General features: G+C 41.3%; 1 long non-coding RNA gene across 2 annotated transcripts; it reads right to left on the bottom strand.

The window, feature by feature from the left end:
• Positions 1–660: 660 nt before the first annotated feature.
• LOC128351115 (uncharacterized) lies at positions 661–16414 on the bottom strand. 2 transcript variants are annotated; one of them, XR_008319595.1, is made up of 3 exons: positions 16268–16414; positions 7609–7730; positions 661–862 (listed from the first exon to the last, which is right to left on the bottom strand). It is a non-coding gene; the product is annotated as an uncharacterized LOC128351115 (long non-coding RNA). The 2 variants fall into 2 exon arrangements; XR_008319594.1 differs by having other exon boundaries at positions 7609–11185.
• Positions 16415–27468: the final 11054 nt, after the last annotated feature.

Below are 27468 nucleotides of genomic sequence, written 5' to 3' on the forward strand. Positions count from 1 at the left end.
TTTGGCTACCTTGGTTGGAATTTATTTGGTTATGTTCTCATCTATTTCAGGAAGACCATTGACCTGTGGTGGTACAAGCTCATGGTTGTGTGAGTGAAACCCCAGTCATGTGCCAAAGTTTGGAATTCTGGCAATGTGGACAGAGATTCATTGCATCTCATTGCAAACACCATGCCTGGCAAATATGATCTTGATCTGATGCATTACAGTCATGTCTGCAGCTTATTGTTTGTGCATGGACCATCCTGTCCATATGGTTTGGGACAATCCTATCCCCATAGGATTGTTAAAGCAGCATCACTATTTTTAATCTTTGCAATTTCCAATCATATTTTGCAGATGCAGATAAATGTCACAATCTTCCAGGTTTTCCTCCTCCTCTGTAGCATCTTGTCCCTCTGCAACATTGTGAGGCAGGAGATTTGCACATGGAATCTCATTTCTGGGCTTTAATGTGATTTGTATAGAATATTCTATAATATTCTGTTGCTTGTTGTATGTTACATTGAGTTGTTTGCCATGACTCAATGTAACTTACACATCTTTGCAGAGTTCATATTTCATACAGAGTCCAGATTTACTGAAGTTGATGAGTTATGGATTCTTCAAATATTTTTTTCAGGCAAAATATCACAGATCAGGTATCAGAATATCTTAGAAAGTAACACTTTTATTTAAAAAGAAGGTGGGGGGGATCCCTTCTAGGGTATTTTCAAAAGATGTTCAGTGAGAGACTTGTGATTCTAGTTGAATTAAGGAGACTAAAGTATGTCATGAATCTGCACAGATTACAGCATTCTAGATGCAGCTGAACTGAAGCTTTATTTCAGGTGATGTACAGCATTTTGTAGAACTTCACAGCCTAAAACAAATAGAGTAAGCACAATGTTTAGCAAAAGTCTGTGGCAAAAGTTTTGATTGTATTGCCACAGATGCATATATGGATACTGGCTTTCTTTGGTGTTTAATGAAGACTCAGTCTTTTGCAAAGTCTCCCTAAAGCACTAGAAACTGGCCCCTCCATTGGCTGAATGGAGCAGTTCACACAGTCCTAAGTATTACCAATCAATAATGCTTCTTAATTATTTGTTTACCATTTTCTACAGCCATTTGTATTTCTTTTAGACCACACATGACTTCCATTTATGATGTATTCATTGCAGATGCCTGCTTGTACTCTTCTAGAGTGTTATAAATTGAGGCACTGAAAGAAAGAGAGGAGAGCTGGTCTTGTGGTAGCAAGCATGACTTATGAAAGGGAGACTAGAAGTGTGAGCACTGCAAGATATTCCCCTTAGGGGGTAGAGCCACTCTGGGAGGAGTAGAAGGTTCTAAGTTCCCTCCCTTGCTTCTCCTAGATAGAGTTGAAAGAGATTCCTGCCTTGGAGAAGCCACTGCTAGTCTATGTAGACAATACTGAGCTAGATGGACCAATGGTCTGACTCAGCATATGGCAGTTTCCTCCTAGGTTCCTATGTTCCCAAAGAGCAACCAGTGAGTTAAAAAGGACTATGAAGTCATGACGATCTTATCACTCCTCCCAGCAAAAAGAAAAGATTCAGGGCACTTCCAGACATGCTCCTTGTTGTGCTAGAATGCACTTTGAGTTGTGAGCAGAATTGCATCACCACACTAACATGTATTTTTGCACATTTTTAGCAGCATTCAAAAAGTCTTTATATAACAATATGGAAGAGTGGTACTAAAAAGAGTCTACATATGCAGTAATCACACAGCTGTACCATTTTCTTAAAGTTTGTTTAAAGCTTCCATTAATCCCGTGCTAACTTGGCAAAGAGGCAACTTTTAACATGGTGATTGTCCCTGGTCCCCCGGCCCAAAAAGACACAGAGACATAGCATTGGGTAAAGAGCCGCACCTTTATTAACGAATAACATCAACGGACTGTAACAAGGGGATTAATCCCCCTTAAGCAACAGTGTGGGCCTAACGAGGCCGCCTTAGGACTCTGTCGTCCTTCCCCACCCCTGCAAGGGCGACACACCTTGGTCAGGAAACACGCAGGTGCAACCTGCCAACCTTCAAAGCCAACCGCTTTTGTGAAGAGGCCTGGATACTTCTAGGGCTTCACACACCCCTGACCGCTCAGCCCAAGGGTTGGCGAAGTCCTGAAGCCAGTTTCCTGGCCAGCCATTCTCCCATTCTCCAGACCACAAGGGAGCGATCGACCAATCCACCTTTAAAATATCCAAAGGTGCTCACCGATGTTATATCCCTGAAATCAGGGGGCCCGATAACTGTTGAAAAGGCCAAACCAGGCCTACCATCACCAGGGGGACATGAACACCAACCACCAGAAGGCCCAGTTGAACAGGCCCAGCCAGGCCACCCATAGCCAGGGGGCCCCTTAAAATTGCTGCTGACAATGTCCACCCAAACGATAAAGCCCTACAGGGCTAGCCAATCCCCCAAAGAGGGGGAGGGGAAGGTGGCCCACGCAGCCAATGCTGCCAACAAAGCCCACCCAGCTACGAGCCCAACCCCCACCTGTGTCCAAGCACACACACCCCAACACCCCTAATGAGGCCAAACCAGGGCCGAAGCCCAAACACGCTGCTGCCCAAGCAGCACGGCAGTGTAGGAGCTCCATCGACATCAAGCCCAGACTGAGAGACCGGGGGCAGGAACTAAAGACCAATGGTCCCAGGCCCCGCCCCAAACCACCTCAGGCCAATCAGAAGGCTCCACTTTTGGCCCAGGGCAGAGCAGGGCAGAGACAAACCCCCTCCCCTCTGCATGAGGCCTAGGGGAGGGACATTCTCTTTATTTAGCAGGGGGAGAGTAACTGGCCCTATCCACCCCCAGCACAGTACCTCCAGTGACTGTTACTGGTGTCTATCTGATGTTTGTTTTTAGATTGTGAGCCATTTGGGGACAGGGATCCATCTTATTTATTTATTATTTCTTTGTGTAAACTGCCCTGAGCCATTTTTGGAATGGCGGTATAGAAATTGAATTATTATTATTATTAATAATAATAATAATAAACAACTATGTTTATTTATTAAACATATCTTTTTTGGATCAGATACTGTTTTGAGTATCTGAACACCAAACAGTATCTGATCCAAAAATACCACCTAGATTCAAGGAAAATTAGAGAAATCGTGGAAATAATAAAGCACCAAATAACAGCAATGTCAAAGAAGATTAGCAGATACGAAGCCAGAATTACACAACACAGGCAGTATCTCCAATTCCAGTTGAATCAGAGATGTTTCTACCAAAGCATAGAAGGAGAAACTGCAAGAAACATAGAAACACCAAATAAAGAAGAAACAGTGCAATTCTGGGGGAAATTATGGGACAATCCAATAGATGATAATAAAAAAGGAGGCTGGGTGAAAGAGATCGAAAAATGTAACCAACAAATGCAAGATCTAATAATAACACCAGAATTAATAAGTGAAAGAGCAAAGAAAATTAAAAATTGGACTGCTCCAGGCGACGATGAACTACATGGCTTTTGGCTTAAACACCTAACAAGCCTTCATAAACAACTATCAAAACAGTTCAATCACATTTTGCAAGGAGGTGATATTGAACAATGGCTAACAACTGGGAAAACTCATCTCATCATGAAAGACCCAGCAAAAGGCGCAGTTCCAAGTAATTATAGACCGATAACCTGCTTGCCAACCATGTTCAAATTATTAACTGGAATAATAGCAGATGAAGTGATGCAACACTTATTAACTAACAGACAGCTTGCAGTTGAACAGAAAGGAAATTGCCCAAACACCAGAGGCACAAAAGACCAGCTGCTGATTGACAAAATGATTTTAGAAAATTGCAAGAGAAGAAAAACAAATCTAAGTGTTGCATGGATTGACTACAAGAAAGCCTTTGATTCATTGCCTCACACATGGATACTAAAATGTTGAGAAACAACTGGTGTCAGCAAAAACATTCAGATATTTATTTTTAAAAAGCAATGAGCATGTGGAGTACACAGTTAACAATCAATGGTGAGACACTTGGACAGGTTAGCATTAGAAGAGGTATTTTCCAAGGGGACTCACTATCCGCTCTGTTGTTTGTAATTGCCATGACCCCACTTTCACAAATACTAAACAAAACAGGCCTCGGATACCAAACATCTAAAACATCAAGTAAAATAAACCATCTGCTGTACATGGATGATCTGAAGTTGTATGGAAAGTCCCACTCAGAAATTGAATCACTGCTAAACACTGTCCGTATATTCAATAGCTATATAGCAATGGAGTTTGGACTAGACAAGTGTGCTGCATTAATAATGAACAGAGGAAAAATAACAAAAACAGAAGGAACAGAACTGCCCAATAGAAGCAATAGCAAGAACCTGCATGAGAAAGAACCTTACAAATACTTGGGCATTCTCCAGGCTGATAACATCCCACACAATGAAGTTAAAAGAAAAATTGGAAGTGAATACATCAGGAGAGTCAGAAAAATCCTCAAGTCCAAACTCAATGGCGGGAACACCATACAAGCCATAAACACCTGGGCTATACCTGTTATCAGATACACTGCAGGAATAATAGATTGGATCCAGGCAGAGCTAGAGACACTAGATCGTAAGACCAGGAAAATAATGACCATCAATCATGCTTTGAACCCCTGCAGTGATGTAGATAGGCTCTACCTCCCTCGCAGCTCAGGTGGAAGAGGAATGCTGCAAGTCCATCAAACGGTAGAGGAGGAGAAAAGAGGCCTTGAAGAAGATATAAAGGACAGTAAAGAACCGAGCAGAAAAATGGAAAAATAAGCCTCTGCATGTCAATATTTGCACGATATAACTGGAAAATCAGACATCACCAAGACCTGGCAATGGCTTAAGAATGGCAACTTGAGGAAAGAAACAGAGGGTTTAATACTGGCTGCACAAGAACAGGCACTAAGAACAAATGCAATAAGAGCAAAAGTAGAAAAATCCACAACAAACAGCAAGTGCCGCCTTTGTAAAGAAGCATATGAAACAGTGGACCACCTAGTCAGCTGTTGTAAAAAGATCACACAGACTGACTACAAACAAAGGCATGACAAGGTAGCAGGGATGATACACTGGAACATCTGCAAAAAATACAAGCTACCTGTAGCTAAAGATTGGTGGGACCATAAAATTGAAAAAGTGGTAGAAAATGAAGATGCAAAAATATTATGGGACTTTCAACTACAAACAGACAACCGTTTGCCACACAATACACCAGATATAACTGTATTCGAGAAGAAAGAAAAACAAGTGAAAATAATCGACATAGCAATATCAGGGGATAGCAGAATAGAAGAAAAAGAAATAGAAAAAATCACCAAATACAAAGATCTACAAACTGAAATTGAAAGGCTGTGGCAGAAAAAGACCAAAGTAATCCCAGTGGTAATTGACACTCTAGGTGCAGTTCCAAAAGACCTTGAAGAGCACCTCAACACCATAGGGGCCACAGAAATCACCATCGGCCAATTACAAAAAGCAACTTTACTGGGAACAGCCTATTATCTGCAACGATATCTATAATAACAGCAACAACATTGATAATAAAATTCAGCCACCCCAGGTCCTTGGGAAGGACTCGATGTCTGGATAAAACAAACTAGTCTATAACTCCTGTCTGACTGTGTAAACAAGAAATAATAAATAAACTATGTGGCAATTTAAGGAAAAGTACAAGTCAACCACCCGTAGGTGGATAATGATGCCATGTAATTTCTCCCGTCCCGTAAAGAGCATGACAATCCTGGACCGTACATGCCATCTGCAAGTGCCATCAGAATGGACAAGACACTTTAAAAGAAATGAAGAAGGGGCTCCTCTAAATTAGGGTTTGTTCAGTTTTTTTTTTTTTTCACTTGAAGGTATTTGGGTAAGTCTCAAAAATCAATTGGTATAATGGACTTGCTTTGATACAAATATCTATAAACTGCTTTTCAGCAAAGAAGTTCTCTAAGTGGATTGTATTGAAAAAGAAAGATGGTTTTAAAATAACATTTTTATTACCACCACACTGTACTGGAGGTATAACCTGCCCTTACAGTTTTTACTATCACATCTTGCCATAAGAGGAGTCCTCTTTTTAAAAAATGTAAAGTTGGTTTGACATATTAGAAGCGATACTACAGGTTTGCTATTGAGTATAAAATCAAAGGGGGTAAAATCAAAGAATGTAAAACCAATTCTGACTCCCTGACATGTGTACCTGTAAGACACAAATGTGCTTTCAAATATTTTATCACATTTGTACTTTGTATTTTGTTTATTTATTGTTTGATTTATTTTCATTAAAATTGTCTCAAAGCGGACAATGCAAATAAAACATATACATGCAAATAAAACAAAATGCAGTGTGTGAAATCAGTGCATCACTGGAAGAAAGTGAATCTCTCCAAAACCAGTCCAGAGCTGGCTCTATACTGAGACTAAAAATTAAGAATTTTTAAAACATTAATGGCAATTAATGGCCCCCCAAACACTGACTGATCCATATCCCTAATATCTACTAGTTTCTCACAGATTTTAAATATAATAAATACATTTATTGGAAGCTAGAGGTTTTCAGACAGGTTGGATGGCCCTTTGTGTTCTCACGAACAGTCTAAACATGCAAGAGGGGTGCAAAGAGGGGTTAAACAGGGTTTTGGAGTGCATGTTTAGTGGCTATTTGGATGAACAGCCCCTGCACACACGATTAAAGGATGCCCTCACAGAATGTCAGGACATCCTTCGGTAGGGTTGCCAGGCCCAGATGGTGAATTTTTTTTTTTAAAAAAAAATGGAAATAGTGGGTGCTGTTCACCAAAAAAGTCTCCAAAAAGTCTCCACTCTACGTAAAAATGTGCAGAAAATTTGCATATGCTAATTGGTATATATGCATATTTTGTCATATGTGGACAAATCTGATGCATTTGTAAAGGAAAAAATGAAAGCCGCCACATATGCCCCCTTCTCTACAATTCAAACACCCTGGATCCTCTGGGTCACAGAATTCTGTTGGGACAAATGGTGCATTTAATTTCATTTGGAAGGAGTAAGGGAGATCCAGCCTGATCTGCATTTGAATGGGAGACTAATTGTGAACACTGTAAGATATTCCCCTTGTTGCTCAGTGGAAGAGCACGACTTTACATGCAAAAGGTCCCAGGTTCACTTCCTAGCAGCATCTCCAGGTAGGGCTGAGAGAGACTCCTGCCTGAAACCATAGAGAGTTGCTGAGCTAGACAGACCAATGATCTGACTCTATATAAGGCAGCTTCCTATGTTCCTATGCATATTTATGTTGACTTCTAGCTACATGTGAGGTCAAAACTGGAGGCAAGATCAAATTCTTGATCTCAAGTTTCTCTTGAGATCACACTCCCTTCCCATGTATGCATGCTGGAAACTCTCAAACTTTTCCATTTCTTTCCATCGTCCAATATGACAGAATCTCCTCAGATTTCTTTCTTTCTTTCTTTCTTTCTTTCTTTTTTTGGTCCAGAATATCTGAAACATCCCTTTTTCACTTTATAAGGCAGTCGTAGTAGAACAGAGTCCCCCACCTGAAATGTTCGCTGTTTCACATCCTGTTTCTGATCTACATACAATTTATATTTTTGTTGCTTCTCCCTTACCCAATCACAAACCTCTGCATCCTCAGGGTGAGATGGCATGGAAATCCCTATCAGTTGTTGCTATTGGGTAAGTTTGGTGGTAGCTTACATCCTCTCAGTCAGAATCAGAAAAGGTGATTTTCCTGTAGTAGAATAAGGAGCAGTTTGATTAGCAAATATTGTTTTATGAAATGCCTCTTTCCAGCGTTGCTGTTGCATAGTAGCCAGTAGGAAACTTTCTTTCACTAATCTGTTTATTCTTTCCACTAAGCCATTCCCTCAAGGATGGTACAAGGAACGAGTCTTGTGTTTTATCCCATGATTATATAAATATTGCTCCATTTCAAATGAGGTAAACTGTGTCCCATTGTCAGTCACTAGTTCTTAAAGAAGACCTCCCTCGCAAAAGCTGCAGCCATGAACTGGATCACCTTGTTTGTAGGTGACCTGTACAACCTTCAGGGGTTGTGCGGGTCAAGAAGCCAGAGAAACAATCAGCAGTACAGGTATTTAGGCCCAATAATGCAATGAAATGAGGTTGCAGAAACATTCACAAGCATGACAGGCTCAAACACATAGCTGGTTCAAAATTTCATCGCCAAATGTTTTAGAGATGCTTCCCTCATACATACAAGGAAATCTTATTTAGATTAACTAAAGGTTTATTCAGCAACAACTCAGTTTCCTCCTCCTTCCCCTCCCTTTTCCTTTCTTACTCCTCCCCAACACTCTCTACAGGATCCCTCTTGGGACAAATGTTTGGACAAATGTCCAAACTGCAAGAGATTACTGAATGGAATAAAACATGTAGTAACTAATCTCCTCAAGAAAGTGTACTGTTGGGGTGGGGAGAGTTTTTCTTACAAGTTTGTTCTCTAAGAGTTTTAACTTACGCTTGTTGACAACTTTTTTTTGGTATGGCTTGGAAAATTATTTTTTTAAAGTTAAAAATCTCTCACAGGTACAAACAAGGGGTTGGGGAAGAAACATGTGCACAGAAATGGAGGCTTTCAAGTGGGGGTGGGTATCCACTCCTCAGTCTCCATCACAATTTTTAGAAAGCATGTCAAATCATGGCTTTTTACCCAGGCTTTTATATGATTGTCTCCACTGCTGCTTCTTGTATTTTGTACTGTTTTATGCTTTTGTTTTAATTTATTATTATTATTTTTAATCAGATTTACTTTTTAGCTCAATATTTTAATGTGTCTTTTTTATAATCATGTTTTTAAATTTTATTGTGAGATTTTCTTAATGAAAGGCGAGGTATTAATTTAACAATAAATAAAATAAAATAAATCTCTCACATATGCGCGCGCACACACACACACACACACACAGGGTTCATAAATGTGGGAAAGGGGAAAGCACACAGTGGCTTAGCAACAGCAATAGCAATAGCACTTACATTTATATACCGCTCTATAGCCGAAGCTCTCTAAGCGGTTTACAATGATTTTAGCATATTGCCCCCAACATTCTGGGTACTAAGTGAAAAGGTACTGGCTTCTAAGTGAAAAGAAATCACACATAAAAAATAAAGATATAAGGGTTGGTTGGTTGGTTGGTTTTACAGGCAGCTTCTACCTCCAGCTCCTCATTGCTTCCTCACTCAGCAACTGAATTCAAATGCTGAGCAGGGGAGGAGCACAAGATGGAGTTCCAGGAGAAGAACCAATCAGGTGGCGGCAGTGGCAGTGGCGGCGGCAGTGGCTGCTGCTGCTGCTGCTGCTGGGAGAAGGCAGTGCTAATTTGTAACCATTTTCTTAACTATTTTCTTTCTCTGTTGCTGCTGCCAGACAGCAGTCAACAGCCCAGAAAAAAAGTTCAATGCAGGTGAAAGGAGGCAGACAAATTGTGGTGGCATGCCTAAGACTCCCTCCAACAAGAAAATAGTTGAAGGGGATTTTAAAATAGTCTAAAATCCGGTTCGAAAGTCCCAAGATGGCAACACTATAGTGATATCCAGGCAAGAGCACTCTCAGTGCATCCCCACCCCTCTTCCTGTGTTAATTTGAGACCATGTTCATGTGAACCAACCCAGGGATGATACAGCAGTCTCCTGAACTGAGTAGAGAGATGGAGTAAAAGAATATGTCTTCTTTGACTAGTATGTCTTAAGTACACAATTCAAGTGAGATTTTAAATTTACATATACAGTATATTTGGTTTAAACATTTCACTCTGTAAATCTGTAGAATCCCTTGGTTTAGAAGGTTGTTGTTGATTTTTCATTCAGGAAATGAGAATTGTAGGCCTAGCACAAGAGTTTTCAGCAGTAGCTGGAGAAAAAGAAAGGGTGCTTTTTCATTATTTTTCATGATTTTTTATCAAAAAATGTCTTCAGATTGTCTGCTGCAATGCAATGCCAGCCTGCTCATTCTTTACAATTTGCTTATGTAGCAGTTTCACGGCTTCTGGTTGTGTTTCAAGGTTCAGCCTGTGCCCAACTAAGAAAACTGACTGACCTCACAGTTATGAAATGCAGCATTACAAAAACACACACACACACACACATCCCTGTAGTCAGGGGTGCACTCCTGAGTGGCAGCAGGGGGAGTCACCAGCAGCTTTATTTTCTGGCTACTTCCCATGAACTAAAAGTACATACTCTAAACAAAACAAGAGCTGTCAGGCAAGACAGAGACATTGGCCAGACTGGCATATCAAACAACTGTTCTTTTTTATTTTATGTTTTTGTACATTGCTTTACTCTACTGGCTATTGCTGAGATAAGGCAGTTCTGCCTGGTGACTAGAAACCTACAGGGATGGGGAAAGAATTTTTTACTAGCCATTTTGTTCATTGAGCCATTTATCTTTTATCTAAATTGGCTTTAATAAAGGTGGGGGGGACTTAATAATGCTGCACAAGAGAGTCAGCTTCAAAATGCAAACCTCTTTAACATATGAAAGGGACTTTGCTCAAAGAAACAAGCTATAGCCTGGCTTTTAGTAATCTTTGGATGTTTTAAATTGTTTTAACTCATTGGGTTTTTTAATAGTTCGTTTTATTGTGTATTTATTTATTTATTTATTTATTTATTTATTTATTTATTTAACAAATTTCGATACCACCCAAAACTCACGTCTCTGGGCAGTTTGCAATGAAAATTAAATTAAATTAATAAATAATAAAAAATTAAATATAATCTGAAACAGACACACGTAACACTGCATAGAGATTTCTATATTAGGCAGTATAGGAATTCAATAAAATAAATAAATACATAATGTGCATATTGGTAAAGGTCTTGTATAGTGGACATTGCTGAAGCTCCCTGTGGTATCTGAAAGAGAAAACTTAAGAAAAAATATGTTTAAACATCAAGGGTTTAGCTATAGCTAGCTCCAGGTCTTTGCAAGCTCTGGGGCAAAAGAGTATTATTGGGCTCCCTTGAGTACCACCTCTTCCTCCTCTTACCTTTCTGTCTTCAGATCCTCCCCTTTCTCCCTCCCCCCTTTAAACTAAAACAGTTTGCGTTCAGCATGAAGAAATTTTATAATTTCTGACAATACAAACATATCTCAACGCTGCATAAAGATGAAGCATTCCATTCTCTTTGGTTTCTTTCTGATAAGTGGACAAGTGCACCTTCCTGGTAAAGAACATAAGAATTGCAAAAATGTCAGATAGATATTTAGTGGCCACATTCACATGTAACTGGGACTGGAGTTGCAAGGACCTATGGTTTCCTTACCGTTACATCTGAACACGTGCAACTCTGGTCCCATTGGTAGTGCGACCTGAGGTTACACTGAGGAGACTTCAGTTTGGACCCTTGGTTTGTAGTGCGTTTTGCTGCTACAGATCAAGGATACTATGAGCCCCTGGTGGCGCAGTGGTAAAACTGCCGCCCTGTAACCAGAAGTTTACAAGTTCGATCCTGACCAGGGGCTCAAGGTTGACTCAGCCTTCCATCCTTCCGAGGTCGGTAAAATGAGTACCCAGAATGTTGGGGGGCAATATGCTAAATCATTGTAAACTGCTTAGAGAGCTCCGGCTATAAAGTGGTATATAAATGTAAGTGCTATTGCTATTGCTATACTTTTAAATTATTTATTGTTATGGTTGTCATTGACATCGTTGTTGACATCATTGTTGTTATTGTTGATGTCACTGTTGTCAGCATTGTCGCTATCGCTATTATTAAGTTCAATAACAAAGCAAACTGAGGTGGCATCTCTGACTGAAAGTGAAGGGACAGAAGGCAACAAGGGCAGCTGCAATCAGCAACACTCATTTGAGCTAAGCCAGATGGGGTGGTTCACAAACATGTTTAAGCCACCCCAAAGGTACCCTGAATTGTTGCTCTTTTGAGAAAAGGAAAATGTGTCAGCATATGTGAAGATAACCCAACAACATTTCCCATCTTCTTTTTTGCATTGGCAGGCAAGGACATGCAATTTTTATTTATTTTTACATTTATATTCTGCTTTTCCTCCAAGGAGCCCAGAGTGGTGTACATAGTTAAGTTTCTTCTCACAACAACCCTGTGGGGTAGGTTAGGCTGAGAGAGAAGTGACTTGCACAGAGTCACCCAGCAAGTATTATGGCTGAATGAGGATTTGAACTCAGGTCTCCCCAGTCCTAGTCCAGCATTCTAACCACTACACCATGCTGGCTTTCTTGAAGCACGGGGCACAAAACCAGGAAGAAATGCAGCTTGGCAGTCCTCCCTCCTTCATTCAGGCTGAGGGCCAAGAAAGCCCTTGCATTGCCATCAGTTTGAACTGTGGAAGGAGAAAGGTTCCCTGGAGAAGTGATAGGCAAAGATGCTCAACCTGATACGTACGTTTCTGTCAGGATATTGACTATAGCAGTGGCAGTGGAAATTTGCCTGGGCATTTCCTATAGTAAGGGCAGTAGCATTTGGAGGCAAGAAAAGTAACATTTAAACGGTAACAGGAGCATTTGGAGGCAAGAAACATGCTCACAATTTTTTCAGAGGTGCATAAAATCCAGGCTAGGAAGTAACAAACTTACATGCTGCCATAATGCTCTGTCCACTTGTAGGTTGCTTGTCCACAGGGATGTAGGGTAACACCTTAATTTGCTGCCATATGACTCAAAAACTAATTATATCTGTACTATGCTCTTATTTGTGTCAACTACTTTCTTACTACTGCATAGGCAAAATATTAAATAAGTTAATGCCTGTTTAGACAGTTTTTACACTAAACCAAATGTTGATTTAATACACTGTCAATGTTACAATAATATTACATTCTACACTACTGTTTTAAATTGTTTCCTAGCCATAACAACAAAGTGCCATAAACAGCAAATGGCTAAGAGATGGGTACAATGAGGATCTTGGTGGGGAGATGACCTCTTGGGAGTTATCTACCCCCTGCCCCTCCAGATTTCTCTTTTCCTTGGGTCTTTGCTACCACCACTACCTCCTTAATACCACCTAAAAACCCAGTAATGAGGACCTAGATCTCTCAGGGTTTGTTCATTAGGAATCTGTGTCCTTCCCATCGACACAGAGCCAGACATAAACAACATTAAGAACATATTTATATCTATCCACTTTCTCAACACCATGCATGATTTTTATAGACCTCTATCATGTCTCCCTACAGTCATCTTTTTCCTAAACTAAAAAGCCCCAGATGTTGTACCACCCAAACATTCGACTCTGGGTAGTTAACATAAAACAATTAAAACACAGATAAAAGTTAAAACAAATCAACAGTTTAAAAATCAGCCATAAAATTAAAACAGACAATTTAAAAAGCTGAGAAAGCTTGGGCGAAAAGATGGGTTTTCAGGTTGTTGTTGTTTTAATTGCCGGAGATTGGGAGGATTGTATCTCAGCAGGGAGTGCATTCCACAATTTTGGGGCAGCGACCGAGAAGGCCCATCTCTGTATAGCCACCAAATGAGTTGGCGGTAACTGGAGACGGACCTCCTCAGATGACCTCAATGGGCGGTGGGACTCGTAGTGAAGAAGATGCTCTCTTAAATACCCAGAGCCTAAGCCGTTTAGGGCTTTATAAGTTATAACTAGCACTTTGTATTTTGTCCGGAAGCCTATTGGCAGCCAGTGTAGCTACATCAGTAAAGGAGTAATCTGGCCTCTCCGAGATGACCCAGAGACCAACCTGGCTGCTGCATTCTGAACAAACTGAAGTTCCAGACTATGTACAAAAGCAGCCCCACATAGAGCGCATTACAAAAGTCAAGTCTGGAGGTTACCAACAGATGTACCACTGTTTTGAAGTCATTGATCTTGAGAAACAGGTGCAGCTGGCGTATCTGCTGGAGCTGATAGAAAGCACCCCTGGCCACCGCCTCAACCTGAGAAACCAGGGAGAGTTGTGAATCCAGAAGCACTCCCAGACTGAGAACCTGTTCCTTTTGGGGAAGTGTGACTCCATCTAGAACAGGTAGATCAAAATCATCTCTAGAGTTCTGACCCCACACAATAAGTACCCCCGTCTTATCTGGACTCAGCTTCAGTTTATTCTCCCTCATCCAGCCCATTACCGCTTCCAAGCAGGCATTTAGGGAGGATATTCCAGCTCCTGAAGAAGTTGACATGGAGAAGTAGATCTGGGTGTCATCAGCGTACTGGTAACACCCAGCTCCAAATCCCCTGATGTCCTCACCCAGCGGTTTCATGTAGATGTTAAAAAGCATTGGAGAAAGTACAGAGCCTTGAGGGACACCATACTTAAGCTCAGATTTTGAAGAGCAACAATCTGCAATCAACACCATGTGGAATCTGTCCAAGAGGTAGGAGTGGAACCACTGTAAAACAGTGCCTCCCACCCCCAACACCCTCAGACGTTCCAGAAGGATATTGTGGTCATAGTATCAAAAGCCGCTGAGAGATCCAAGAGGACAAACAGAGTCACACTTCCTCTGTCGATTCCCAATTGGAGATCATCCATCAGGCTGACCAAGGCAGTCTCCACCCCATAGCCTGCCCAAAAACCAGTTTGAAATGGGTCTAGATCATCAGTTTCCTCCAAGACTGCCTGGAGCTGAGAGGCCACCACCCTCTCAATTACCTTGCCCAGCCATGGGAGGTTGGAAACAGGCCTATAATTGCTCGACTCTGAGGGATCTAATGCAGGCTTCTTTAGAAGAGGTCTAATGATTGCCTCCTTAAGACAAGGAGGCATCCTGCCCTCCCTCAGAGAAGCATTTATTATTTCCACCAGGCTGTCTACAACATCCTCCCTGCTAGATAGAACAAGCCATGTTGGACAAGGGTCAAGAGAACAAGTAGTAGGCCTCACTGCTCCAAGCAGCTTGTCCACATCATCAGGAGTCACAAACTGAAATCGATCCAGTCAAATCACACAAGAGGAGTTGTTGGGCTCCTCCAGTTCAGACATCAAATTAGTTGAGGAGTCTCCATCTAGGTCGGCCCAAATCCAAGAGATTTTGTATGCGAAAAACTCTTTAAACACATTGCAGCGGGAAAACCGATGACTCCAAACTCTGGTTCAAGAGGGGGGGCAGATACTAGTCCCCTCACAACTCCACTGGACATGAACTCACAGAGGCAATAAAGGCAGAAAAGAACTGCTTCTTTGCTGCACGTATTGCCTGAGCATAGATCTTTAAATGTGCCTCTGTGTCGCAATCTGTGGGATTCAAGTCAAGTCTTTCTCCACTTGCACTCCAGTCACCTTCTTTGCCACCTCAGCCCCCATAGATCTTCCGTATACCAAGAAGCCAATTTTGAAGCGGGTCGGAGGGGATGCTTGGGAGCAATCGTGTCTACTGCTCTGGTGAGCAAGTTGTTCCAATTCTCAACCAGGGCATCAACAGGATCACCGGCAAAGCCAACATTGAATCCTTCTAAGGCTTCTTGGAATCCTACTGGATCCAATAACATCTTCAGGCGAACCATTCTAATAGGCCCCTCGCCCCTGCGGAGGGGTGACCAGATTTGTACACAGATGATGTGGTGACCAGAATTGTACGCAGTATTCAAAGTGTGGCCACACCATAGTTTTGTATAAGGGCATTATAATATTAGCAGTTTTATTTTCAGTCTCCTTCCTAATGATCCCTAGCACAGAACTGGTCTTTTTCACAGCTGCTGTACATTGAGTGGACACTTTCAAAGAGTTGTCCACTACAACCCCAAGATCCCACTCCTGGTCCGTCACCGACAGCTCAGATCCCATCAGCGTATATGTGAAGTTGGGGGTTTAGCCCCAATATGCATTACTTTACACTTGCCAAAATTGAACTGCATTTGCCATTTTGTCACCCACTCACCCAGTTTAGAGAGATCTTGTTGGAGCTCCTCACAATATTTTGATTTCACTACCCTAAATAGATTGGTATCATCTGCAAATTTGGCCACCTCGCTGCTTACCCCAACTTCTAGATCAAATATGAATAAATTAAAAAGCAGTCCAGCGGTCCCAGTACAGATCCCTGGGTAACCCTACTTCTTACTTCCCTCCATTGTGAAAACTCTCCATTTATCCCTACCCTCTGTTTCCTGTCCTTCAATCAGTTACCAATCCACACATGTACCTGTTCCCTTATGCCATGACTGTTAAGTTTTCTCTCAAGAGTCTTTGATGAGGAACTTTGATAAAAGCTTTTTGGAAGTCCAGGTATACTATTTCAACAGGATCACCTTTATCCACACACCTGTTAACACTCTCAAAGAACTCCAAAAGCTTAGTGAGGCAAGACTGACCTTTGCAGAAGCCATGCTGGTTCTGTTCTTCTATGTGCTTTACAATTTTATCCTTCAGAATGATTTCCATCTATTTGCCTGGAACTTTCCTTTGTATTTTGGGGTTCAGGAAAAACTGCATTAGTCAAAGACACATGGGAAGGTAAAAACTCCTTTCAGAGTGTTCTTCAAACTCATTATTAACCTCTCAGGGTCAACATACAAAAAGGATTTTATTACAAGTTTAGGGACAGAGACAGGGTAAAGAAAAAGACCAGGCATATAAGAAAGTAAAAGCTTGCAAATTAGCTTCTAGCTGTAATTTGGCCAAATTTGGCAGGAACACTTACATGTTATAGGCCAGCTTAACCAATAGGAACACATAGGGCTGGCTGCAGTCAACCAGAAGGAGTAACAATGTGGGCAGGAGGAAATTTGATTTCATCCAACCAGTTTGGAATAGACAAGGCTAAAATTATCCTTTGAACCACCAGGACATAACATTGTACAGATTCAGAGCTAACAACTATGGAACCCACTGGTGAGTTAATTGATGGACAGAGTCCTGGGGTCTCTGAATTTCCCACTAACCTCATCAAACAAAGGGGCTGAAATAAAGGTCAAAATGTATTGGCTCTAGCAAATTAGAGCTAAATGTCTGACTTTCTATATGGTTTTTGTATTGCGTAGGTAACACTGCGTAGGTAATCAACACTGCGTAGGTAATCAAGAGGCAAGATAAGGGCTGTACAGTGCAACTATCAACACTGGCAGTGCACAGAAACTAAAAGGTTGAGGTTGGTAGTGTCCTACTAGGCCCTGTTGTAGCTACACCCATGCCTCTGCAGGCAATTGTAATCTCTAAATGTTTACTTATTGACTCAAAATTGTTCTATAGCCTGACTGCTAGAGGGAAGAAGCTTTGTGTAGAAGGAAGAAGCTGATCTGAAGCTGTGAGTCCTCCTGCACTTTTGAACTTGTCAAAACAGGCAGACCAGCCTCTCTAAATCAACTTCAGGAAAAGTGATGCCAAGCACAACTTGCCTGGCATGTAAACTGGTCTATGATGAACGCTTTGGATCACTCTGATTTTAAGTAACAAAGATTAGCAATCTTGTAGGCTGCCACTTTTATCCAACCAGAAATGCCTTCTACTAACGTTTATTTGGAATTGGATAGTCAAAATGTGCCCAGAGCTCAGTCTGAGGGTCCTGGTTGCTCCATATGGTTTTATCATCTTGCACCTATAAAGGTCTCTCTCCTGTACTCTGTGGAGCCACTTATATAGAAACCCAAGGTAAACATGGGAATCATCTCCCCCTCCTCTTGTGGCCCTCCCATTCCTGCAAAATGTAATTTCATCAACTTCCTCCTATTTCTCTTTTCTAAATTAATTCCTGCTCAGGTTGTGTCCACTCCCCTATCTTTCTGGAAGAGAAATCACAAAGTGACATTTGTACAATAATTTGTTACAAATAGGCCGGGTGTTCACATTCATCTCGGAAGGAAGAGCTCAAATCCAGACCTAAGGGTCTGTTGGGCAGGGTTGTCAGATCCTGGCACTGAAGACATAAGCCTCTTCAGGTATTCATTGCTGCTGCTAATGTAATTCTACAGCCTTTGCAGCTGAGCTTGGTCCTTTTTGATCTAAAATATTTTCAGAGCAGATTTTTAACAAAGCAGGGAGATTGTAACTGGGGAGGCAGACAATTGGCACATAGCGATGTTGGTAGGTCAACGGGTGTTCTGCTAATATGGTTTAAAGGGGAGCAATTAACACATTACAAGAATGGTAGCTTTAAAAAAATTAGTTTAGCCATTAAGACATGAATTCAAATGATCAAGGATTAGTTGGGAGTGCAAATGTTCTCCGTTTGGCAGTTTGACTGCATAATTTGGTACACAAGGATGTCTGAAGTACTCTGAACTTGTGCTATACTGTATCTATATTCTATTCATTTATTATTGTTGTTGTTGTTGTTGTTGTTTACACAGTCAGACAGGTGTTATTGACTGGTTTGTTTTATCTAGACATAGAGTCCTTCCCAAGGACCTGGGGTGGCTGAATTTTATTATCAATGTAGTTGCTGTTACTATTATAGATATGGTCGCAGAATATAGGCTGTTCCCAGTAAGGTTGTTTTTTGTAATTGGCTGATGGTGATTTCTCTGGCCCCTATGGTGTTGAGGTACTCTTCAAGGTCTTTTGGAACTGCACCCAGGGAGCCAATTACCCCTGGGATTATTTTGGTCTTCTTCTGCCACAGCCTTTCAATTTCAATTTGTATATCTTTGTATTTGGTGATTTTTTCTATTTCTCTTTCTTCTATTCTGCTATCACCTGGTATTGCTATGTCGATTATTTTCACTTGTTTTTCTTTCTTCTTCACTGCAGTTATATCTGGTGTATTGTGTGGCAGATGTTTGTCTGTTTGTAGTTGGAAGTCCCATAATATTTTTACATCTTCATTTTCTGCAACGTTTTCAATTTTATGGTCCCACCAATCTTTAGCTACAGGTAGCTTGTATTTTTTGCAGATGTTCCAGTGTATCATCCCTGCTACCTTGTCATGTCTTTGTTTGTAGTCAGTCTGTGTGATCTTTTTACAACAGCTGATTAGATGGTCCACTGTTTCATCTGCTTCTTTACAAAGGCAGCACTTGCTGTTTGTTGTTGATTTTTCTACATTTGCTCTTATTGCATTTGTTCTTAGTGCCTGTTCTTGTGCAGCCAATATTAAACCCTCTGTTTCTTTCCTCAAGTTGCCATTCTTAAGCCATTGCCATGTCTTGGTGATGTTTGATTTTCCACTTATATTGTGCAAATATTGACCACGCAGTGGCTCATTTTTCCATTTTTCTGCTTGGTTCTTGACTTGTTCTTTTTTGTAGGCCTGCTTTGTTTCATTGGTGTTGAATAGTTTCTCATTATTGACCATTTTAAGTTCTTTACTGTGCTTTATATATTCTTCAAGGCCTCTTTTCTCCTCCTCTACTGTTTGATGGACTTGCAGAATTCCTCTTCCACCTGAGCTGCGAGGGAGGTATAGCCTATCTACATCACTGTGGGGGTGCAGAGCATGATTGATTGTCATTATTTTCCTGGTCTTACGATCTAGCATCTCTAGCTCTGCTTGGGTCTAGTCTATTATTCCTACAGTGTATCTGATAATAGGTATAGCCCTGGTGTTAATGGATTGTATGGTGTTCCTGCCATTGAGTTTGGACTGTGAGCCCTGAACAAAGTTGGGTAAAGAAGACTATGCTCTGGGCTTCCTACTGCACCCCTGCTTTGATATACATGAACACTGAAAGCGAATAAGAATAGACATGCCATTTTCATAGTGGAAGAAAGCAAACCATGAAAAATCATATAACCAAGCAGGAGTACAAAAGAATGGCCCAAAACCTGTAGGGTCTGGAAAGCTAAGGCTCAGAATGCTAAAAACAAATAAAAAGGTGTTTTACAGATATATTCAGAATTAGAGGAAGGTCAAGGAAGCAGTAGATCTGTTGCTTATCTGTCTTCTCCCACAAGGCAGATGTGGTCCAGCTGGACAGCAGATACACAAATGAAAATAGGAAAGAAATGTACCTTAAGATAGATAAATAAATAAGAGATCAACCTAGCTACCTTAAATGAGTTCAAGTCTCCAAGCCCAGATGAATTACTTCACAGAACTGGTGGCTGACATACTGTGCAGCAAGCCTTACACCCAAGAGGGACACTCTGCATGTGGGGTCCTTGCCAGCCCATCACCACTCCTAGCAGGGGTGGGGGGATGCTCCATCCTAACAATGCTGTGCATTACAGCAGCTGTAGCCAACTCTCATTGAGAATGCTGGGAGTCACATGCAGCTACTCTGATGCCCAGTACTGTCTTCTTGGAGCCTCCCTCACCTGCGCTAGGCGTGGTGATAGGCTGGTAAAGGTCCCACAGGCCTCAAGCCCACTTCCTGCATGCACAGTATGTAAGCCCCTGCCTGTAATCTTTGAAAGTTCCTGGTGAATGAGTGAGGTGCTGGAAGACCACAGACAAGCAAATATTATCCTAATCTTCAAGATAAGGAGAAAGAAGGAGGCAGGAAAGTACAGACCTGTTTACTTGACCTCCACACTTGAAAAGATCCTAAAACAGGTTTTTAAGCAGTCCATCTGTAAGCACTTGGAGAAGAATCTGGTGATTACTAAGAGGCAGCAAAGTTTTGTCAAGAACAAGTCGTGATAGATTAATCTCCTCTTCTTTTTTTGACAGAGCTACTAGCTTTGTAGATCATGGGAATGCTGTAGTCAACATGTATGATTCTTGATATCAGTAAAGCATTTGACCAAGTCTCCCACTATATCTTTGTTGACAAGTTGGTAACATGTGGGCTAGAATCTGGCCGTTTTTATTACCATCCTTCTACATAATGGACACTTTCATGAATAAACAAAGAAATTGTAACAACCACCACCGAGGATGGTGAGCTTTCTGTACACAAGCCCTTAGCTTTTAAAGGGGATTCAAGTTCATAGAGGACATTGGCTATTAGCCCTGATAGCTAACTGGTGATGAAAGGCAATCTCCCTCTGATTACCAAGAGCTGAGGACAAACAATGGAGATGTCTGTCTATCACCTTCATAATGCATGTGAGGTCTCAGAGGTATTTGGCTGGCCCTGGTGAATGTGGGACCTTAGTTTGAGTTTGTATTCTTAGAGCCGCTTCCTAGTGGCTTCCCCCTACTGCCTGTGCACCCTGCTAAAGGAACCAGTTGGGCATTGGGATGATTCTGTGCGGATTCCTGATTCTGCTCTGCAGGTCTCAACCCAGCGATTTGGTGGGGAGATTTTATGCACACCTCTTCTTGCCCTGATGTTCTAGGAATTCTCAGAGGTTGGGAAAGAGATTTCTCTGCTGTGCAGGGCAGAGTGCAGAGATGGGAGTTATCTGATTTTTCCAAAAAAAGTAACCATTCCAGTAGTTAGCTTCTGTTGACCATTGGTATCTTGAACCAATGTCTGGCTTTCTATATGACTTTTGCCATACAAACATCAAAATGTCTTCATGATGCCCAATGGAAAAATCAGCTTTTGTTCCTTCATATGCTATTTTACTTCTTCTTATTGGGCAGTATTTGACACCTGCTGCACAATACTGGCCAACTGTGATTAGGAAAAAAAGAGCAGCTGAGCAGCTGGGCTGAGTAATTCTGTGGTTTCTTTATGGAGCTCCAAGCTCCAAGCTGCCCAAACAATAAACCAGCGACTGCATCCCTTGTTTTAAAAAGGAGAAGTAAGGAAGTAAGTTAGGTTTCCAAGGGGCAGATTTTCTGACAAACCTAGTTTTGTGTAGGAGTAACATCAATCAGTCATCTAAATGTTCTTTCATCCAGGCCAGGCAATCACAGTTGCCCCCTCAGAATTCATTGCAGGTGCTTAAAACCACCCAAAGTGACAAGGGGCCTGACAGTATTAACAAGAAAACTATTTGATTTCCAGCTGTCCATATTTTGCTCAAATACCGTTTGTTCAACAGGATCTGAATTACAGCCAGCATGTACAGATGTAAAACCCTCTAACTGAAAAGATCCTTAAAACCAATTGAAAGGTTGAGTTTAAAAAAGAAAGACCTGAGAAAATCCACAGGGGAGCCCAGCTAATTGATCATGTTTTTGCAAAGCACCAAAGAGAACAATGGTTCAGTTTCCAAGCTATTTCAGGAAGCTGCTTAAAAGCAAATTAAGACAGAGCATGTACTGTAAATGCACAATTCCATTGTGTGCAAGATGGGGAGGGGGTACGGAGGGGCAGAGGGCTTTTTAAAGTTGTTTACTCATTCTTTCAGCCTATTTCAATGTAGAGAACTGAATGAGGAAAGTAAACATTGTTGGATATGTCCCACTTGTGCCCCACTTTATGTGAAAATCTCACAGTGAGCATGTGCAAAAAATAGAAGAATGGGGGAAATGTTCAAAATAGTTTGTAGAGGAAGAAGGTGTAGGAATAGAGTTCAGCTCTGCTTTGGGGGCAGCCCCAAAAGTTCTTATTTGAACTACCCTTTTGGAGTTTTCCCTGAGGCAACCAGTTAAACACTCAGAAGATAATGCAAAGTGTTCAGTGTTGGGATTGATATTGGTTCTCTTGTTGAATTGGCTACATTCTATGACATATTCACTAGTTAGGTTACCAGATATTCTCTGAGAAGGAAGAGTTCTCTTGAGTGAGAAATGCATGAAATTTTCCAGGCAAGAGGATTCCTCCCTACATAATTTATGATACTGTTTAGAAGGGGGGAAAGAAATGAGGCTCACTGTGGTTTTGAAGACTGTATTTTACAATACCTGAAACTAAAATACAGGCCCAGACAGGCACCTAAATGTTCTAGTCTTATGTGGAGCTACATAAGATGAAATACAGCTCATCTGCCTGCCAAATCTTGGTCAGCATTACAACACTGACATCATACATTATGATGATTCAGTTTACCAGCAGAGTTCAGGTAGGGTGATATCCACATCCACTGTTTAAAAAAGAGTATGTTTGCAATTCTGAAAGTGATAAAGCTGTGTGTGTGAGCACAGGATGGAGAATTAATTTTCTAGAACAAAAACTGCAAAAATATTACTTGGGTCCTCAGCTCAAAACTGAACACATTTATCTCAGTCAACAAAAATAATTGCTATCTATATCTTGCAGTTGATATCAGCAAACAAAGCACTGGGGGGAAGAGGGGAAAAATACCCAGGACATGATCAAATGTAAAAATTCACCCTTGTGGACATCTACCATGAAGACACACAAATCATCACATCATGAAAAAAAACATCCATGAGAATCCTTCCTGACATGCAATGCATGCAATCCACCACCCAGAAATTTCCAAGCTGCCACAACAATTAATATAAAATGTTTACTGAAGACAAGTTGCATGTCATCATGCACCACTACATTGCCACACTAACAAGGGATCATTAATCTTAATGTCCACCCATATCATTTTGTTAACAACGCCTTTCTTGTTTACAGAGGATGAACCAGACTATGGAGTATTAGAAGATTTGTAGAATTCAAGCGAAAGAGTTGTGGTATGCAGGGACAAGGCAGTGTATTGGAATCAGGAATATTAATAGTTTAATGAAATAGATATTACTAGCAATAGCAATAGCACTTACATTTATATATAGCTCTATAGCCAGAGCTCTCTAAGCAGTTTACAATGATTTTAGCATTGTAAACCGGGCGCTGGGCCAGGCACAGACCATCTGAGTTTCTGCTGGCCTGCTTCTCCCCACCCCACCTGGTGCTTTCTGGTTGGCGGGCCGGCCTCTCGAACCCACCCGCTAATTCTCCGCTGGTGATAGCAGCCTGCTTCTCCTCACCCACCGTCCAGTGCTTTCTGGCTGGCGGGCCAGCCAGAAAGCCGGCCCGCCACCTCCTCCCACCCACCCACCAATTCCCGGTGGCTCCTCAGGCTCCCGGCAGCCAGGCCAGGCCAGCTCACCGCCACCTCTTCCTCCCGGCAGCCAGGCCAGGCCAGCCCGTCGCCGCCTCCTGTTCCTGGTGGCCAACCCGGCCTGGCCTGCTGCTGCCACCATTGTCTCCCCATCCCCATTGCTATCCCCAGGCAGCTGCTCTCGCGAGAGCTGCCACGCATAGGGTTAGCGACAGGTACACCTAGGAGAAATAAGTATATAGATGTACAGAGAGGCAAGTGCAAACTTGCCTTCAGTGCTCTTGCTGCTAGCTGTTTATTAGCCCTGCCTCTACCCCAGGACTGGAAGTAACTAAAGCCCCATTCAGAAGCTGGCCTGAATCAAGGAATGGGTTAACCAAAAACACCATATCCAGGGTGGATTAACCAAAAATGGATTAACAAAAAAACCACATCCCTCCTTTTTCCCCAAATAAAAGACCAGGAGGATTTCGAGAAGGATACTCTGCAGCACAGCAAGTATTTATTTTACAATAGAGAAATATTCCTCCCACCTAAGTCGTCCCTGTACGCTGCGTTTATAGACTTTAAAGCAGCTTTCGATTCCCTTTCCAGAGATAGACTCTGGACAAAGTTAAAGGAATCATCCATAGATCCACATTTACTTTTATTAATCTACAATCTTCATCAGAACACCCGCCTCAGAGAGCAGTGTAGTAGGAAAGGGTGTCGTACCTATAGAGGAGTACCTATAGAGGAGTACGACAAGGTTGTATTCTTGCCCCTGTTTTATTTAATTTTTATATAAATTCAATAGTTTCTCATCTGAATGACCTTGCTCTTCATTCCCCTAGACTTGCAAATAGACATGTGTTGTTGTTGCTTTAAGCTGATGATATTGTCCTATTATCTCAAACTCCTGCTAACTTGGAAAAGAGGCACCTTTTAATGTGGTGATTCTCTTTATTTAGCAGGGGGAAAGTAAGCGGCCCTATCCACCCCCAGCATAGTACCTCCAGTGACTGTTGCTGGTGTCTATTTATGTTTCTTTTTAGACTGTGAGCCCTTGGGGACAAGAATCCATCTTATTTGTTTATTATTTTTCTGTGTAAACCGCCCTGAGCCATTTTTGGAAGGGTGGTATAGAAATCGAATTATTTATTATTATTTCTTGTTTATACAGTCAGACAGGTCTTATTGACTGGTTTGTTTTATCCAGACATCGAGTCCTTCCCAAGGACCTGGGATGGCTGAATTTTATTGTCACTTGTTATAGATATCGTCGCAGAATATAGGTTGTTCCCAGTAAAGCTGCTTTTTGTAATTGGCCAATGGTGATTTCTGTGGCCCCTATGGTGTTGAGGTGCTCTTCAAGATCTTTTGGAACTGCACCCAGGGCACCAATTACCACTGGGATTATTTTGGTCTTTTTCTGCCACAGCCTTTCAATTTCAATTTGTAGATCTTTGTATTTGGAGATTTTTTCTATTTCTTTTTCTTCTATTCTGCTATCACCTGGTATTGCTATGTCGATTATTTTCACTTGTTTTTCTTTCTTCTTCACTGCAGTTATATCTGGTGTATTGTGTGGCAGATGTTTGTCTGTTTGTAGTCGGAAGTCCCATAATATTTTTACATCTTCATTTTCTTCAACTTTTTCAGTTTTATGGTCCCACCAATTTTTGGCTACAGGTAGCTTGTATTTTTTGCAGATGTTCCAGTGTATCATCCCTGCTACTTTGTCATACCTTTGTTTGTAGTCAGTCTGTGTGATCTTTTTACAACAGCTGATTAGGTGGTCCACGGTTTCATCTGCTTCTTTACAAAGGCGGCACTTGCTGTTTGTGGTTGATTTTTCGACTTTTGCTCTTATTGCATTTGTTCTTAGTGCCTGTTCTTGTGCAGCCAGTATTAAACCCTCTGTTTCTTTCTTCAAGTTGCCATTCTTAAGCCATTGCCAGGTCTTGCTGATGTCTGATTTTCCACTTATATTGTGCAAATATTTTCAATTTTATGGTCCCACCAATTTTTGGCTACAGGTAGCTTGTATTTTTTGCAGATGTTCCAGTGTATCATCCCTGCTACCTTGTCATGCCTTTGTTGTTGTTGTTGTTGTTATTATTATTAAAACCAATACAGGACTAAGCTGTCCCTTAACTTCCCTGAGCATCTATACTGTGAAGGAGACCTTGGAGGTAAACTATACCAAAACTAAGGTGATGGTTTTTGCAAAACGCCCAAAAACCCATAAATGGTCCACAAATGGACATAATATTGAGCAGGTCAAGGTTTTAAAATATTTTGGGGTTGTATTTCACTCCAGCAGATCCAGGAAAGCTCATCTTAGCTTTGTTTCTCACAGTGCCCAACAGATGACAAATGTGATTCAATCTTTTTACTTTTCGAGAGGTGCTCTTTTTGTCCCAGCGGCTGTCAAATTATTGAAGGCTAAAATATACCCTCAAATTCTTTATGGTGCGCAAATTGGGCCTTTTGATAATTTTACAATATTAGAAGCAGTTCAAACTAAATTCTTAAGGGCCATCCTTCAAACCCACAGAGGCACAGCTAATGTGGCTCTTCAAAGAGAGGTTGGGGTTACCACCTTGAAAATGAAAATCTGGTTTTGTATAATCAAATTCTGGCTGCATTTGGTTTTCTTCCCAGTCGGTCTAGCACCTTTAGTGTTAATTGACAGCTTTACATCTAAATGGGAAATAGCTCTGAAAACAAAATTGCATCTTCTGGGCACATCAAAAAAAACCTTATAGGGAAGGGTTTGGATCAGGCGATATGTTTTGTCAGGCAACGGCTATTGGATATAGATCTGCAGGAGGAGTGTGCACGACTACCAAGGAAAATGTATCAAGGCTCCCAATATTTCAGTCACAAACCAGCTGAATATTTAGATAATGTGTTCTACCTAAGTTTAGGAGAGCACTGACCCTTGCTCATTTGAACTCCCTTCCCTCTGCACTCCTAGATGGGAAATATAAACGAGTTCCATAAACATTGTGTTGTTGCCCTTGTGGCTCAGGGGATATAGAGTCAGTTGTTCATGTTATTCTGTATTGTCAATTTTATAGGGATGCTCGTATTAAGTTTATTGCTCCTCTCTTAAAGAATCACCCTGGCCATACAGATCAGTTTTACTTGGATTTTTTGCTGTCAAATTTTAAATCTGTTACCTCTATTAATGTGGCCAAGTTTTGTTTTGTTGCATCCAAACTTCATAGAGTTTGTACTAGCAACGTGAATATTTTGTAAATTATAAATGTATTATTCTAAATGTTAAACTGGTCTAAGGACCGTAATAAACTTACTACTACTACCTAACAAAGGCAGAAGCTCCTTAAACTGGAAAAGGAACCAGTCACTGTTGGAAAAGTATGCTGTGCCACTGAAGAAAAGAAGTGCTCAAAATGGCTGCCATGCCAATCCTTCAGGCAGAGCTAAGAGACTATACAGTAGATAAGATGGCTGCTGCACGCAACAACAGGCTGCTGCAAAAGTCTTGTGTTACACAGTATGTTATCTCTATGAAGAAAAATTTTGAATTCCAAGTGAAGGAGAGACAGAAATACCTGGTCAGAAGAATGGTGTGTCTTTGTTTAGGAACATAGGAAGCTGCCATATACCGAGTCAGACCATTGGTTCATCTAGCTCAATATTGTCTACACAGACTGGCAGCAACTTCTCCTAGGTTGCAGGCAGGAGTCTCTCTCAGCCCTGTCTTGGAAATGCTAGGGAAGGAACTTGGAACCTAGATGCTCTTCCCAGAGTGGCTCCATCCCTTAAGGGGAAT

The sequence above is a fragment of the Hemicordylus capensis genome, chromosome 3 (genome assembly GCF_027244095.1).
Source record: "Hemicordylus capensis ecotype Gifberg chromosome 3, rHemCap1.1.pri, whole genome shotgun sequence".
Classification (NCBI taxonomy): Eukaryota; Metazoa; Chordata; class Lepidosauria; order Squamata; family Cordylidae; genus Hemicordylus; species Hemicordylus capensis.